This window comes from Electrophorus electricus, chromosome 16 (genome assembly GCF_013358815.1).
Source record: "Electrophorus electricus isolate fEleEle1 chromosome 16, fEleEle1.pri, whole genome shotgun sequence".
In the NCBI taxonomy this organism is placed as follows: Eukaryota; Metazoa; Chordata; class Actinopteri; order Gymnotiformes; family Gymnotidae; genus Electrophorus; species Electrophorus electricus.
Window position 1 is genome coordinate 9248967 of NC_049550.1, and position 18973 is coordinate 9267939.

Here is an 18973-nt window from a genome sequence, read left to right on the forward strand (position 1 = left end):
GGAAGGAATATGGTCCTAAACATTTACACTTTTACACATTACGCATTTATATTTATGTCTCCATAAGATAAAACGAAATATATAGAGAGATAGACAGTGCCATTCTTATCTACTGAAACGATGAAGCCTTTCACACAGAAGGTGTTATTAATGCATACTCATCGCCTGTTTTATTAGAAATATGTATTTATTGTGACCATCTCATAGGTGACTATATCCTCTTTTCATGCACAATTTGTTACTATCCTCCACAGAATTGTTGCTCACTGGATATTTTTGGATGCCACTCAGGCCAGGAGTGGTGTTTAGACGTGCAAACTCAGTCACACTGTTGTGCCTGATAAATTCATTCCAGCACTACACTCACTATCATGCCATTACTGTGTCAGTGGCACTGCAGTGCTGAGAATGGTCCACCATTCATAGATGTTTCATACAGCAGTGGTCCTGTAGTCAGTAACTGACCAGTTACCAAGATGGTAGAGATTGCTAACGTGCATGGCAGCAGAAGAGATACAGTCTATAATTATAACACCAACAGGATAAACTATAAGGGCAAAGATATATGGATAATCATTACTTAATGAATCTCAATGGCCTCCCATTCGCATCTTCCCTAAAAGTTAAAGATCTTTGAGTTATTATGGATCCCAGTCTCTCGTTCAAAGCTCATGTAAATAATATTTCTAGGACCGCCTTTCTCCACCTCAGGAACATTTAAAAGATTAGGAACATGCTCTCCTCACATAATGCAGAAAAGCTAGTCCATGCATTTATTACCTCAAGATTGGACTACTGTAATGCCTTACTATCTGGCCTAAAGGGCCTAAACAAGCTCCAGCTAGTTCAAAATGCAGCAGCCAGAGTTTTTACTAGAACTAGAAAATGTGATCACATCACTCCTTTCTTAGCTACTTTAAATTGGCTTGCAGTAAAATTTCATATTGATTATAAAATACTTCTAATAACCTACAAAGCACTGAATGGTCTTTTCCCAGAGTACCTTAAAGAACTCTTAGTGCATTACGATCCACCACACCTGCTTAGATAAAAAGGTGCAGGGTCTTTACTAATACCAAGAATAAGAAAATCCACCGCAGAGGGCAGAGCCTTTTCCTATAAAGCTCCCACACTATGGAATAACCTTCCTGTAAATGTTCGAGACTCAGACACAGTCTCAATATTTAAGGCTTGGCTGAAAACCTACCTGTACAGTCAGGCATTTTTTAAACTACTTCCCATCTTAGGTAAAGGTGTATATCTGGGGGTCCATGAGCATTGAAAGTTATGGTAAACTGGAATGTTATGATGCTGTCACTTCACCTCTCTTTTGTCACTCAGGATTGTTGACTGAGAGTAGCAGCGTGCTGATGTTCCAGGGTGCCCTCATGCCTGTGTTTCCTTCTGGCTCTTTCATTTTAGCTGTCCTGCCCTAGCTAGAGTCCATCTTTGCACATTATAGTTCCCTAATTTACACACCCTTATACCTGGACATGCCTAATCATATTGTCTCTCTTACAGGTACACCTACACCTGATGTCATGATGTTACTCAACCCGCCTCAGCTTCCATGGCTACCCCCACCACCCCCTGATGCCCCCTGCTGTAGCCCACCACACCTCCACCCTAGCCAACTACTTCTCCGTTGCCTTTAATGGACGTTCTCTTGCGGGATGTGTTTCGGACACATGCACACCATCGGGACAAGACTAGAACATCTATAAAGTTGGACTAGACATTAATTGATTATTTTTAATTTTTTATTCATTTTTCTCTTAAAATTGTTATCGTGGTGACCATTGTCGGCCAGAGGAGGATGGGCCCCCTCTTTGAGTCTTGGTTCCTCTCAAGGTTTCTTCCTCATGCTCTAGGGAGTTTTTCCTTGCCACTGTTGCCCTTGGTTTGCTCACTGGGGGCTTGGACTTGATCATTTGTAAAGCTGCTTTGTGACAACATCTGTTGTAAAAAGCACTATATAAATACATTTTGATTTGATTTGATAATCATGACCATCACACCTCTAATAGCTTGTTGTGCAAACTGTTCAAAAACCATTGATTAATATGACTTTAATATGGAGACGCCCGCCGTTACCCCTCCACTGGCCAGCCCTTGCGCTTAGGACAGCATTCACTCTTCTGGGAAGTATTTCCACATCATTTTGAAATGTTGTCTTTGGGAATTTGTGCTCATTCAGTTAAAACAGCATTTGTGAGGTCAGGCCCTGATGCTGAAAGAGAAGGCCTGGCTTGTGATTTTAACATGTTACGATTGTCAGCACTCTGTGGACCATCTCTGTGAATTGGGTTGGTGCACCACTTGGAGGCTGAGTTGTTGCTCCTAAACATTTCTAATTCACAGTAATAGCACTTACAGGGCAGAAATGTCAAAACCTGACTAGTGGCAAAGGTGGAAACCTATGACAGTGTCATGTAACTGAGCTCTTTAGAATGAGTTGTTCTACTGTCAGTGTTTGTCTATGAAAATTGCATTATATTGCCATGTGCTTGATTTTATCAACTTGTTAGCAGTAGGTATGCCCAATACATCTATATTTATGTCATTTAGCTAACACTGTTATGCAAAGCAACTTACAATTATGACTGAGTACAACTTGAGCAATTGAGGGTTAAGGGTCTTGCTCAGGGGCCCAACAGGAGCACCTTGGCAGTGGTCAGGCTCGAACCCCAAACCTTCCAACTACAAGGCAAGTACCTTAATCACTGAGCTACCACTACAATGTACATTGATTGTACATTGCCATCCTGTGTCTTCATAACAGTAGCACATATTAGTAGCCAATGCATGTCAAAGTCAGCTTTATTGTCATTCAGACTGTACAAGTAGTGCACAGCTGAACGAGATTGCATTTCTCCAAACTCCAATGTGCAAATATACACTATACATAAAGGTAAATGCATGAGACAAGACATATTAGTCAACATAGACAAGACATAGTATAAATACAACAAGGAATATAGTTATATATATATATATATATATATATATATATATATATATATATATATATATATATATATATATATATATATATATATTGCACATTTTATAGGAATAAAATACTGCACATTGTATACAGAAACTATTGACATTGTTCCAATGATTATTGCAGAGTGTAACCGGTATTGTGGCCCCCAAGTGCCTGTATGCACTCCTGTCTGTATGCGACCCTCCCAGGATATGCCTCCCTAGACCATCACTGACCCAATGCCAAACCAGTCATGCTGGATGATGTTGCAGGCAGTGTAACATTCACAATGGCATATCGAGAATATTTCACTCCCATCACACATGCTTAGTGTGATGGGGCACACATCTGTGAAGAGGACGGTGTGCCGGGGCTGGACCTGCCCATTCTGGTGTTCTCTGGTGATGCCAATCAAGCTGCATGTTGTTGGGCTTTGTAAGTTTGGTCAGAAACATGCACACCGGTAACACACTGGAGCTCAATTTATAAAGCTCTGACAGTAGAACTCTGGCTCTGGCAACAACACATATGGATGTGCCATCCTGGAGGAGCTGGACTTCCTGCGCAATCTGAATGGGCTGTAGGTACCTCATGCTACCAAACACAAAACTACACTACTATAGACAAGAATCAGTCAGGAAGAATAAGGAGAGAGCTACTGTCTGTGGCCACCATATACAAACCCATTCCCTTTTGGGAGGTTGTCTAGCTATTACTTATCTAGTGCACCTGTTGTCACTTTAATTTGCACCAAAGCAGATGAAATTAATTCACAATTGTTTATGCTTCCTAACTAAACAGATTGCTATCCCTGAAGTTTAACTGACTTGGTGTTATACTGTGATGATCAAGTGTTCCCTTATTTTTTTGAGCAGTGTAAATGGCTTGGTGGTTAGCACGTTTGCCTCTCAGTGTTGGGTTTGAGTCCCTATCTGGATGGAGTTTCTATGTGCTGTCTGTGTGGGATTCTTCCGGGGTCTCTGGTTTCCTCCCACATTCCAAAAACCTTAAGGTTAGATTGACTGGATACTCTAAAGCGACCCTGAGTTTGAGAAAGGTGCTATATAAATGTAAATAATAATAATAATAATAATAATAATAATAATATTATTATTATTATTATTATTATTATTATTATTATTATTATTATTATTATTATTATTATTATTATTATAAGCCTGCCAAATGCTGAAAAATGAGATTGAGTATCTTTGTCCTTTTGTATGTGCTGCCATCTGGTGAACAATTAGGCTATTACAATGCACTTCACGCCAGATAAAACTGGGTGTATAACTAGCGCTGTAATGGTGGACTAAGACAGAGTTTCGTCATAAAAACCGAGTTACACAATCAAGATACAAAAAAAAGGAAGTGTATATCCGTTAAAGCTAGAAAAAAAGATTAGTGGTACGTTTAAAAATATGGTGAGGGTTATATTACACTTTGTTAAGGATCACATGGTCCCTTTTAAATGGTTCTAGTCGAGTGAACGGTTCCCTTCATTGTTGTCGCACCGCAATGGCTGCATCATAATCATCGAGTGTATCGAAACCTATTTATGGTTTAAAATACGTATCATGCTTTGCATTCTTACCATTGGTGCGTTTGGGGTCTTTTATTATTTATATTAGTTTATAACTAATTCGTATGACTTTATATGACTGTGTCATATCACTTAATGATGTGTAAAAATTATATGGATAAATAATTATTTTGTGTTTAGTTGACGATATATCACATTTATGGTTTTAAAAGAGTTTTTTTTTTTAAGTCATTCACGTCGATCTTTTTTCTCACGTCCCGCAATTGTTATGAGATGATAAAGCTCCTGCACACATTCTAGTCACAGTACGGTGATGACTGTCTGCCTTTAAAGGTACGTCACCAAACGGACTGAGTGCTACGCAAATGCTAATTGCAAAATTTTAAAGTAGACGGTTGACCCTCTATCGCCGAAGAGTGCTTTTAATCAGTACAATCCAGCAAAGTGCCAACCTACAGGTTCGGTACGAAGAAGTTTGTTCTCACAGTTGCTAAAACATTCTGTACCTATCTGGGATGTTTAAACTGCTGGAACCGACCGACTTGACTGGAATGTAGGGATTGCAACAAAGGGCCTTCTCAGTAATGCTGGACCGATGGAGAAGGGAGAAGATGTTTATATGAACACCTTTTACACATCTTCTGAGTTGTTCAGGAGTCTGAGAAAACACGTGATCTTGTGGGAGCTCGCTGGTAGTCATAGTGGCTGTGTTCCAAAACTTTAAATTAAGGGGTTAAAAGTAATCCAAAAGTAACGGACAGTAGTCAGCATATATTACTTTAACATAGTAACTCTTTGGATTAGGTAACAGACGGGCCCACATGTTTAATAGGTAATCAGTAATCTGTAATGGAATACATATTTAAGGTAACCCTGCCAACCCTGATGTTATAATCTCATCTTCACAGAAATAGAAACATTGCTGTTGGGAAAAATGCCACAGCTGTCATTTAGCCGACGCATTTATTCAAAGTGACTTACAATTGAGTACAAATTGAGCGTTAAGGGCCTTTCTTAGGGACCTGAACCAGCAACCTTCTGGTTATAGCTCAATTACTTTAACCACTGAGCTACCACTACCATCACTGATATTATTTATGTCAAAGCTATTTTAAATTGACTTAGAAGGAGATGATTGGTCAGTGATGCATGAAGGCCAGGTCATGAGGTTAAGAATGAGTGTCAGTCTGAACGCAGCTACACGTTGATACTGAACTATGCATTGCGGATGTGGGATTGTTCTATTTTTTACCATTACTTTAGTCTGTGCTCTTACCACTCCCTGCAGGTTTTCGTGTTGCATGCTGTCTGTCTGTGTTACCTTTTCATGTATTTTCTTTTTTTCTGCAAGTAACAGAAGGAAGGTCTGCTTACTTTCACTTCCATCTACAGTTATAATAAACTGTAGGCGAAGCTGACACTCCAGCTATTAGAAGGAGAGGATTGGAGATTATGTTAGCACAGTATAAATTTACAGAAAGGCAAGTCTATTACAGAGAATATAGTGCATGGAATATGCGGTAGCCTCCTTATCAATTTAATGGAGACTTTTTCTTTGTTTGTGTATTGGTAACACATTTTTAAAGATCTTGTACAGTGTATAAAAAATTGTTAGTTCAGTCATCTGGCCAAAGTACCCATCAATATTAATAAATACTTTTCTTTACAGTATAGCTTAATATTGTGTCCCCACTCAATAGCTTACCTACATTTAACAGTCCTACATTTTTGGTGACACAGTTGTACTCAGAAGTTAGATGATTGGTGGTTACATGTCTCATACTGTGCACATGTGCCTTGTTTCGATCAGACTCTTTTATGACATCAAGCCTTGTGCTGTATGAATATTTTGTCTATGCAAATGCAGTATATGGGAACATTTACAAAAATGTATATAAAGAATATGATTAGGAATTTGTTCTGTGTGAAGCATAATGGATTTACAGGAATAAGAAAGAAATAAAGTACAATTATGTGTATCAATAAAAAAACCTTAACCTTAAAAATATATTGTTTTTAGTAAATCACTGACTACACAATCTTCCGTAGAAAGTGCACCCAATAGGAGTCTCATGCACTTTATCCCTCAGCATTGTGTATTCTTAAGTGTTGGTATAAAGTCGCTGTACAGGCAAGCAAATGTTGATAAAAATACAGGTTACAAGGCTGCAGGACAGACGATCAGCTGCAGGACAGTCAATCAGATGACCTTGCAGCACAATAGAGGTTCCAAAATTGTAGTTACAATTTATAATCGACTGCCTATTGATCACAGTCTAGTGATACTACTATAAAGTAGCTAAAGTCTGTACTGTTAAAAACTGAAAGTAGATGGATTGATATAATTCAATACAATTCAAGTGATCAAGAATACACTACAACAGAAGAGAAAAAAACAGCATTTTTAAAGTAAATTAAAGCAAAAACAAATAACAACAATATGGACAACAGCTACATGGAAGTATATCATCAACAATTTAATACTATACTTTCCACTAATTCTCTGTAAAGTTTCATGCTTTGATGTTAGCGCATCCTAAAAAGACCATTTTTAAGCATTGTGGAGATTTTTAGAATGAGGTGAATATCTAGGAAGCCAGAGGTCTTTTTTGAGAAATGAACAAAAAATATTTTTAAAAAGACCAAACAAAACCTAGTTGGGTTTTGGTCCATCAAGTTCAACCTAAAAGCAAATGACAATGATCTATCTTGGAACATGGAACACAGATAAACTGTAAAATGAATACTGGAAAGGTTTTAATCACCTGGCCACAAGTAAATTTCTCAAAGTCTAAAGCACACTAATGTTAGATATTAATGAATCATGGCAAAGCCAGAAAGTAATACCACCAGATAGCAGTCATATACTTTCTCATTCAACAATGAAGAAGAGCTGGAGTTTCTGGTCCACAAAAAATAAATCATGCTCCCAGGAACTTAACTGTGAATCTTGTGGACATTATTAGAAACTCTGGGTGTCAAATTTGTTGGTAAGTTTCCCTTACTAATATCCACATTAGCACTGTCTGCAATTATCCCTTTAGATAAGGAGAATGTGCCATCTGAACATCCAAAACCACTCTCATCTTCTGCCAAAAAACTTGTGTGTCGTCTCCTGGTTTGGGCCAATTTAGGTAGGTCTTCTTTTTTAATAGACTTCTCATCCTGTAATATGGAGACAGCTGATGTGTTGGAATGTCCTCTAGGAAAACCAGGATAAGAACATCTTTTTTTCTCATCGAAGAGTCTGAAACTGGCCACCTGCATTTTACTCTTGTTTTTGTCTCCTGACTTTTACTTTTGACCTTTTACCTTTTGTACTCTCCTTCCCTGCATATGAATCCCTGTCACCTCACTAAACATCATTTGTAATAAGCAAGTAAACAATGACTCTAGATCATGCTCCATGAGCTGATTAACTCTACGTTTTGATGGGTAGTTGCACATTAATTGATTTACATTTACAACAGTGTAGCACTCAATATCCCAGGATACTAACTTTGAAGAAATGCCGTAAGAAGACCAGTGTTACGACCTTATTACCTGTATTTTTCAAGGGCTCCAAATCTAGGTCCACAAAAGGGCCTTCAGGGTGGGCTTTATGCCAACACAACAAACAAAACAAATATAGAATTGATTCAATCATTCTTCCCTAAAACAAAAGAAAATAAAATACATTCACTCTTCCCTCAACTCCTTATCACAAAAACAGAAATACAACAAAGCAAAAAGAACACAGCACCTATCCCTACGACCCAAAACAATAAGAAAAGAATATTTCAATATTTCAGGCAATCAGTTATCAGTAAGTGACTCTCAGTGGTCCTTTTTGACACAGGCTGTAACAACTCACTACTGCTAATAGAGAAGCATTTCATGTAACTACTCGAGGCTTTTTTACATAAAGCCTCTAAAGATCGAGTACATCTCAAAGGCTCTAAGAACCTAGCTGTCTCTATAAGGCCCTATTCTAAAGAACCTGGGACAGAAAAAAAAGGAAAAGTCAACTTTGACACACCATCTCAAAAAGAGTCTACCACAGGCAATAACTGTACCAACACAGAGCTTTACAGCATTGTCTACCGTGACATGCAAGGGGTCTACTGAACAAGACACCCCGGCCTAGATATTCACGACACAGATTTTTAACAGGAGGTTAGTTTTTCCTTTTAGCCAATCAGGTCGTCCATTGCTGTGAGGACGTCATCTCTACAACTCGTTGGTCCTTGGTGCGCCCTCGTGTGGATAACATGAAAAACAAATTCTAATGCTACAGCACGAAGAACAACTAAAAAGGAAAAGCCCAAGAACGTAACAACGAGGCAGGACAAAATGCATTATGCATACCTAATTCATAAGTCCACACGATTTTTTAGGCAGCGCTTTTGCACACACAAATTAATGGAATTTCTTCCTAATGGAATAACAAAAGGACAGATATTGCGGTCTAGGGCTATCACTTCAGCTTGCAAAAACGCTCCCCATCTCCATGTAAAGAAGATCCATGTAAAGAAAATAAAATGTTTAGAAATTGCCTCATCTTTCCCAACACCTAATATAAAAAGTCATAGATGGTCTGATGAACTTAGGTTCTCTCATATCCTTCCTATCGCAGAAAGAATAAGACTCTCCTCTTCAGAATTCCCACTGGTCTCCAGAGCGACTCTCAGTTTCTGCCAGAAGATGCGTCTGTCCTGTTCTGGTTTGGGCCGACTAAGGTAGGTTCATTTCTTAATTAATCTTCTCATTCTGTAGTATGGAGACAGCTGATGTGTTGGAATATTCTCCAGGAAAACCAGGATAAGAACATCTTTCTTCTCATCAAAGAGTCAGAAACTGGCCACCTGGAGCTCTCTGGAACACCACTCACTCTCCAGGTAATGGCAACTGATTACACAGATGGTTTTGAGACTGCTATAAATCCCATCTACGATATTATCCACAATGGGGTTCTTGCTGACCTGCAAGATTTGGATTTGAGTGAGGTTTGCTTACATGAGAAAGTCCATTGACTGCAGACCAGTAGAGGACATCAAAGGTTTCGTAAGGTTCTTAAGGTTTTGTAAATTCCCAAAATCTCCTTTATGGATGAAATTCAGCTTGTTTTGTGCTAAATTCAAAACATTTAGTTCCTCAAGACAAGTTCTAAAACTATTTGTTACAGAAAATAGTCTGCCTGAGTCAATGCGCAGGGACCTTAATTTCCTAAGGTTTTATAAAAGCATCATTTTCCATAGAAGACATTTCCATAAGTATTTAATGTTTCTAACTCTATCAGGTTGTTAAAATCTGAGTGTGTTAAACTATTTATATTGTTGTAACTTAGGTCTAGGATCTTTAAAGTGGAAAGGTATCCAGTCGGAACACTATTCAGTTTGTTGTTGGAGAGATACAGCATATTACGTTTACTCATTGACCTAAATGCCAAATGTGTTATGTTGCTGAGACTATTCTCAGTCAATTCAAGTATTACTACATCTGTGCAGTATATTAGTTTTGCCTTTAATATGGATCTCAGGTTGTTGGATATTAAATGTATTGCTCTAAGTGTCTTAATTAGGCAAGCAGCAGTTACTAGTGGTTTAACAGTTTCCTCTTTGAACTGGTACAGTCTTAGGTTAGTCAATGAAGTGTTAAAGGTTTCCAGCAATGATTGAATATCCTGGGGGCTCCTTTGCATCCCATTTAAATTAAGCGTAGTGATATTTCCCAGGTATTTTTTGTCCTGCACATACCAATTCATATTTCCATTAGTGAAAGACAAATCTAATGACTCAAGAAGAGGAAAAATATCTGCTGTGATCCTGAATACCTCCAAAAGATTTTGAGATAGGTCCAGGGCTTTCAGTTGTAAAGATATATTTGATACCTGCCAACTCTGAAAGGAAACAAATCTGTTTTTTCCAATGTACAGCTCCTGAAGGTTGAGTAATTTAAAGATTGGTTGAGCTTTAGAGATATTAGATGAACAATTACCTGTTAAACTCAACACTTCTAAACTAATAAGAGCGCAAAGGCAGAGATGGAGATATTCTCAATTTGATTTTCATCCAGTCATAGCACAGTAAGGCTGACCAGATTTTGGAAGAGCTCTTCTGAGATGGTATAGAGCCTGTTGTGGGCAAGATTCAACTCCTGCAAGGCTTGCAAATTCCCAAAAGTCCCCTCCTCTACATCCTGGATGAAGCTGTGAGACATATTCAGGTGTTCAAGCTCAGTCAGATGTATTAAATTCTTTTTTGGTTACATTTCTTAAGTGATTTTAAGAAAGATCAAGGACTCTTGTGTTTTCTGGCGCCTTCTGTGGTACAACAGCAAGTTCCCACTTATTGCATAATGCCTTCAAATTTGAAGGATATTTTTGAGATCCTTTGATTTTACAATTAGGCACAAAAAAACCCACTAGTAGGAGGAACATACAGGATGCAGGACAATACTAATGGCAGGTGCATACAGAATGCTAGTGGAAAACATGTAGCTTGCATGATTTCAGATGGAAAAAAGTTTGGGATTAAACCAGATCCTCACATTATGTACAGTCTTGTATATCCAGCTAATCACAGTTGATGTGACAGTGGTAGGTGAACTTGGAGAGCATCGTCTTCAGTACTGATGTAGAGACAGAAGAAGAAGCATGACCTTAATATATAGAAACAGTAGTTCAAAGGCATGGGGCTATGTATAGGTATTTATATGGGCAGCAAATGTATATTTTCATATAAAACTCTTTATAACAGACGCAAATGCAGTAAAACATTGAGCAAAAATTGATGCAACCCCCCCCCCCCCCCCCAAAAAAAAAACAAGACAGTTACAACCACAAGAAAAGAGCAGAACAGAGGTGCACCCTCAAGATAACTGATGCTGTCTGGAAGGACAGAGAAAAGAACCTAAACCCCAAGTCAAATAAAGAAGCCTGGAGGAATTTTCCATGGTGCCATTATGATCACATCTTTGTCTTTTTAACTATTTTTTACTTACTCTGTACTTACAAATACTTAGTGACCTGGTGAATAATTTCAAACAATTTTCTTTCTGCCATACATTTCTTTATAGATGTAGCAGGAGAAGAACTTACAAAAAAGAGTTTTAAACTAACGATTTAATGGAACAAAGGAAAACTCGAAATAACTGCACAAACGAAAGCAAAACAAACCTGAAGTAACATCAATAACCAACCAAACATTTAAAACGAACAGGGGTTTTAAAGGAAAGGAAAATGAACATAGGTGGTGCAGCACATTTGACATAAACACACGTTACCTGTGTGGGCCATGGCACAAAACCAAAACACAACATGTGGAAATAAGGCAGATCATAAACAAAAGCCACGCTGTTGTTGCCAGGCTGCTCGGGGGTGGCACCGTCACAATACACATATTCTTTTAACAGATAATAGGCAATAATAGAACCTGATCAAATACTCCTAAGTAATTTTGTAATGAAAATGTAATTGGCCAAGCTGTCACTGTGTGGGAGAGACCAAGCTCCTTTTTCCTACTGGTGTAATATCATCTATGTGAGAGCACCTACTAGATTACACAGATTAATACTAGATTACAAAAATAAAACTCATTTTTTTGGCTGGCATTCTCCTCTCACAATCCTAGTCTGCCTAGGTGACCAAAGGTGCACATGTTCTTCTACATGTAGTACAAAAGAAATGGCCTACAGTAGAGGTGTTGCAGTGTTGTACTGAAATGCTTGTTTAAACCTGGCTGAGATGTGTCCTCTCATGTGGTCAAATGTATTTGCCTCCACAAGCAACGCAATGGTTGAAAATACAATCTGCTCAACCTAACAAGTGTCTACAATAACTAATGAAAAGAAATGTCCCTTATACTTTAAGTTTAACTATGCTATTGGTTACATTTATAATACTGAATTTTCCTCTTATAGTTTATCAACATTATAGATCACACTCCAGATCTGACTTCACGTCAATATATTTGTGGGATATATTTCAGTAATGGTATTTCATTGTATGATGTTAACAAATGATCTTTATATGTTGATAATGATGAACATATAAAGAACTCGTGTAAACAAAGAGCAAATGCATTCTTCTCTGTTCTGCTGAAAGTGAGTCTCTGGAAAAGGTGCTCTTTAGCCAAAGAGGAATGAGGAATTAATTAACTTTCTAGTTTCTCAGTAACAAAGACCAAACATTTTAATTAAGGATAACTTAGTCTGACTGATCACCTATCATATTGTAAGAAAACTACCAAAAGTAACTGCAGCTGACATTTTTTGGGGGGTGGGGTGGGGGTGCAATTGCAATCCATCCATCCAAGCTACTCCTGTTCTACCAAAGTGGGGGAACACAGACTTTTACTCAGGCTTGTGATTACCCAGTCCTGGCTGTCATTAAACACAAATGTAAGCTAGTATCAAAACTTTATTAACAATTTGTATAGAGGAAATATTAGAAATATTTTTTTAGATAAAAGAGGCTCAGATAAACAAAATATAAACAGAATTACGTAAAATATAATGAGCAGTTGGTATTAACTAGAATACATGCTAAGACTTTTACCTGGAAATAAACAGAACTTTACCTAGTATGTATAGAAGATCATAAGATGGAGCTGTATTAAACCTGCTCACAGCTCCAAGAAACTTTACCTTACTCCCCACAAACTACCACCACAAACAAATCATATGGATTACACTGCAGAAATACAGAAAACTATCACAATAAATAGAAATATATGCCCAAGGGATGAAAAGAACAAAATTGCAACTATGCCGATCTATGTTTTTGTCTTACGTAATCCTTTTGCAGAAAATATGCTAGGATAAAAGTCATGCAAAAATACAGGGGCTGGCACCTGGTTACCAATAACACTGGAGGAAAAATAGGAACACAGCTCAGCTGTTTCATGAGCCACTGAGTGAACAAAACCTTCAGCCTGGTTTGTACCTACTGTGGTTGTAGATGTGCCATTGGCTGCATGGCTAAAGGGATGTACATGCTGCCTTCGTGTAGTGTTTAAGGGACATATGTGTCTGCCCGCTTTACACCATTTAGCTTTTTTTAAAATCCAAAGCGATTTACAATTACGACTGAGTACAACTTGAGCCATTGCGGATTAAGGGCCTTGATCAGGGGCCCAACAGTGGCAACTTGGAACCAGCAACCTTTAGATTACAAGGCAAGTACCTTAAGCACTGACCATACTGCCTTCATGTAGTGTTTAAGGGGCATGGATGCCACCACCTTCTCTGTTTCTCAGCCCATGTCAGTAAATGTTGCTATGCATTCATCAGCAACAGCTACATTCTAACCAGCTCCATGAGGTTTGACTGTGCGTGATCATTGTGTGTGCTTACAGTGTGAACTTAACTTGTGCTTACACAGTGAACTTAATGGCTCTCCGGTACTTTCTCTCATCAAACTCACATGAGATGGCTGTTCTCGGAACGTTACTATTAAAGGTGTTGGCTACCAAATGATCAAGGTCCTATAACCCTGATGGCTTCCAAGTTAATTTACTGAGAAAATATAGACCATGAGATGTTTTTGTTTGTTTGCTTTTTTTCTCCAAATGCATGACAGCCAAGTAAATACAGTTTACTGATATCATCATAGACCAATAACAGATGGGGTAGCTGCGGCTGGTTGAAAGGTCCAGTTCTGTAATGTTTGAGAATAGTCTGTGGTTTTCCACTAGAAGTGTCAGTGATGCCTTTTATAGATCTTAATTTGCAAAAGAGATGAATGTACTTCCTGAATAGCCTGTCATTTCTGAGTTTGGAACTGCAATAGGATTATTACAGAAAAAACTCTAAATTTTGTATAACAATTTCTTTTTTAAAATTTTTTAAAATAAGAGAATAATAATAATGTTCTGTAATAAGAAGGTTTTGCTCCTGTACCTTCTTTTCTAGAAATGAAAACCAGTTTCTACAGTGCTTGCTCTTTCTGTGCTGTCTTATTCACCACATATGCTGTTTTCTATACCCTCCATTCTCCATCGAAACCTTGTACTGGATGGAAGGACATTTAGACCTGACATTTATTTGCTATTTAGTGAGGTGGCGGTCAGGGCTCTGTACAGGAAACTGGAGTTACTCCACCCCATACCCATCTAGCCCTGACTTTATGGACCTTGCTTTGTGTACAGGGCCAGATTCATGCTGGAGCAGACTTTCATACTTCCCCCATAATGTATTTTCATGCTGTAGCATTAACATTAGCCTTCACTGGAACTGAGGGACCTAACTCAATCTCTGAAAAACAGCTCCAGGTGATTATCCCTCCTCTACCAAACAGGTAAACTGACCCTGGACTGTGACTATGTCTCGGACTCTGGATATGCCCCTAATAAATCTCACTCTTCTCTGCACGTGTCCGCCTCCTTACTGCTCACAGTTACACTAAGAGATAAAATTTAGTAAAATAATTTTAGAAAACCTGAAAACTGAATGCTCTCTCATTTTACATATTTTTTTTTTCCCTTAAATTAATATAATGAAGGCTGCTTAATATCTGAAATGTAGATTACATGGAGTAACATCCTTAGTGGGATATAAAAGGAGTATCAATAGTATGATCTTTGGTTTACTTTCATTGCTTTCAACCACAAGAGATGCCACAATTCACTAAGGTCATGTATATAAACAGGAAGTGAATCACACTTGTTGCCTTCATTTGTGGTAAGAGAGTTGGACTTGTTACAGCATGGAATCAACATTAATTAAAGGTAGGGTAGTTTTATTAACATCTGTGAATGCATCTCTTTAAAATATTTGCTCTGTTTAAATGTTTAAATTGAATTACATAGTAGTAAAATGTTTTTGACATTCACAGTTAATATATAATATATACACATATGAACTGTCCCTCTCTGTCTTCCCTAATAACTACTTGTTCATTTCTTGCAATGTAAATGACTGGTTTCTTTTTTTTTTAAATAATAAAATATGTTATTTAAATAGCATAAACAACATAATTAAAATTTATCAGACATGCCCATGGAATGAGAAGAAACAAGCTATAGCCTCAAATTCAGTGTCACTGATGTTACATTTTTCTGATTTGCAATCTGGTGAAGAAATTCTGATAGAAAGAATTTTGACTTTCAAAGAAGATAAAACTCTACATGTCAAGTTAATTTGTATGTATCAGAAACAGGTCATTCACATGCCAACATTTCTTCTTAAAGCATTGTTCCTCTTTGTTCATTCTGCTTTACTGCCACATACAAGTTGCTATGATCACTGCCTTCTTTGTGGAAAACTGTAACATAAGGGGTTCTCCAACAAATCCAGCACATTTGATGGTCATTTGTACCAAGAGGGCAATTAAGAGTCTTGGATATTTCCTACAACAAGATATCAAAGATAAAGGGGAATGATTTGGTGCATTTATCCTCTCTTACAAATCTAAATATTTTATCTAATATACTCCAGGACATAGAAGAGGGGGTATCCAGGAGTTAGGTGGCTTTGCACGAATTGAATATTGCATTCAACACAATCTAACCACAATCTAACAAGATACAACATATTGAAGCACATGCATTTGAAGGATTATTAAGTTTGATTGAACTTGACTTGCAGTCTAACAAGATTACCCAGACTTCAGTAAGGCACCTATTTTCTCAAAACTTCTAAAGTTACAGCATCTTTTATTAAGTAACAATTACATATCTTACTCATCCCAGAAGAGTCTTGATGAGCCAACCTTTGCATCATTAACATCATTAGAAAGTCTAGCCATTCATAGTCAAGGGATTGGGAATATTCCTGTAAACTTCCTGGAGGGACTCAAGGGTTTAAATGTATTATTTGCTGGTAGATTGAATATAAACTCTCTACATCCTTGTACCTTTACCTACACCCCTAGCCTGAGATATCTTGACCTCAGTAAAAATTAACTGTCGTCACTTTCTCCAGAAACATTTTTGCCAGTTAAAAAACTCTACAGACTTGTCATGATCAAAACTAGGCTACAATCATTGGACTTTGTAGTGCTGGTAAACCTTACTGATTTATATTTTTTGTTTTTAAGACAAAACGTGATTAGCAGTCATCAACAAGACTGTAATTGACTTGCTTTAAAAATGGATATATCTCGATCTTGAACAAAATGTTTCTCATGTGACTGCACCAATGTGTGGTTCATTAACTGGACAATACATAACAAAAATTTGCAAGTTTTAAATGCTGACCTACTTCAAGTGCACTTGCCCATCGACTGTCCGAGGAAGTAAACTTTGGGATTTTGATCTGAACTCCTGCAATGTATGTGGGATTTTGTTGTTTCATTTGCACTACCTGCTCAGTGCTTTTTTTGATCACTTGACACGGCAGGTTGTCTATGCTTACTATCTTTTCCTGGTTTTCCTCTATGACAGCAAGCAGCACAGAAAGCAAAGGCCTAATGGTTTCCACCATGACGCTTTCATTTCCTACCACACCCATGATGAACTGTGGATTCTCAACGAGCTGTTACCTGTACTGTAGGGATAGCAGGGCTGGAGGCTGTGCCTGCATCACAGGGACTTCCAGCCAGGAAAACCCATCATAGATAATATTGTAGATGGAATCTACAACAGTCATAAGGCCGTCTGTGTAATCAGTCGTCACTACCTGCGGAGTGAGTGGTGTTCCAGAGAGATCCAGGTGACCAGTTTCAGACACTTCAATGAGAAGACAGATGTTCTTATCCTGGTTTTCCTGGAGGACATTCCAGCCCATCAGCTGTCTCCATATTACAGGATGAGGAGTGTAATTAAAAAACAAACATAACTCAGTTGGCCCAAACCAGGTAAAGACACTCAGGTCTTCTGGAAGGAACTGAGAGTTGCTCTAGAAACCCGAAGAACGTCGGAAGGGGGTGTTAATAAAAAAATAAGACTTACCTTAAGTGCCCAAAACCAGGAGAGGACATACAAGTTTTCTGGCAGAAACTGAGAGTGACTCTTGAGACTTAGAAGACTTGTGAGCAGTGTTGATTTTCTGGTAACTGATTTAATCTTGCATCATAGAGCAGTGGTACATTGCACAGTACATTATTTGACACACACAGGATTGCTTTGGTTTTCTATGTTTCTTATCCAAATGACCTTTAAAAGGGGATTACAGCACTTTGGTTGTTATCTCTTTTTTGGGGGGCAGGAGGTGTCTTTAGTCATTTTCTACTTTTTCTGATGATTATGTCTGTCTACATGTATTATTATTTGTTTACACAAAATCTTTTGACCTGTTATAGAAATGCTATAGAAACTAAAAATCAAATGACTTCTGTTTCATACGTCACTATTATGCTGAATGTTTGTGCCTGTAATGTGTGGTGGCCAGAGTGCCGCAGGGCGCGAGGCAGGACGCACAGACTTCCTCGACAGGGACGAACATTTATTAATGCTTGAAGTAACCATCAGAAGATAGGCACACTGGTCATAAAGAGATGGAAATGGTCAGCAACATGACTCTGGCATTTAAATGATGCTCAGTTGCTATTATGGGGCCCAAAGTGTGCCAAAAAATATCCTCCGCACCATTACACCTCCACCACCACCCTGAACCTTTGATACAAAGCAGGATGAGTCCATACTTTTATGACAAATTCTGACCCTACAATCTGAATGTCGCAGCGGAAATCGAGACTCATCAGACTGGTATGGTCTTCTGCTGCTGTAACCCATCTGTATCAAGGTTTGATGTGATGTACATCCAGAGATGGTCTTCTGCATACCTTGGTTGTAATGAGAGGTTATTTGAGTTTGTGTTGCCTTTCAATCAGCATGAACCAGATTGGCTATTTTCTTCTGACCTCTGGCATCAACAAGGCATTTTTGCTCAGAGAATTACTGCTCACTGGAGCAGTTTAGCAGGTGTACCTAATAATAAAAATCATTTAAAAAAAAATCAAACAAAATATCATTTAAAGTAATAATTTATATGTGAAACACCTCATGAACCTAATTTTAGAAGGATGAATACCCTCCACAAGGGGGAACTAAAACCCCCACAGTTCTGTTGGGATGCCGTGTAGGAGTGGTGTTTTGCATCGATGTGTAATCTTGATAAGTGAATGCAGCAGGTCAGGTTCTTTTCATATCATAATAAATGAAACATTATTTGTTTATTTATTTATTTGTTTGTTTATTTTATTTACTTCACAAGGCCCCCTGTTAACCTTAAAATATCCAAAATCAAACTAAACTATAAAACTTGTGACACTTTAACACATGTGAGTTTGGAATGGCACCAGGAGTGTTACAGAAAAAAAAAAACTCATCAATGAGTTTACCTTATTAATTCAATCTATGTTGATGAGTAACAATGCTGTTCTGTAAATAACTAAAAATGTTCTTAATTATATTTCTCTTGAAGTGAAATACAGCTTCTGCAAAGATTCTTCTTCCCATTGAGGGACAACAGATCTACATAGCTTACACGTTCATGAACACTGCATATATTTTTCAGCTCCT

General features: G+C 37.9%; 2 pseudogenes; one reads left to right on the top strand and one right to left on the bottom strand.

The window, feature by feature from the left end:
• Positions 1-9361: 9361 nt before the first annotated feature.
• On the bottom strand, positions 9362-10749 carry LOC118242750 (annotated as a pseudogene).
• Positions 10750-13738: 2989 nt separating this feature from the next.
• On the top strand, positions 13739-17453 carry LOC113580358 (annotated as a pseudogene).
• The last annotated feature ends 1520 nt before the right edge of the window (positions 17454-18973 follow it).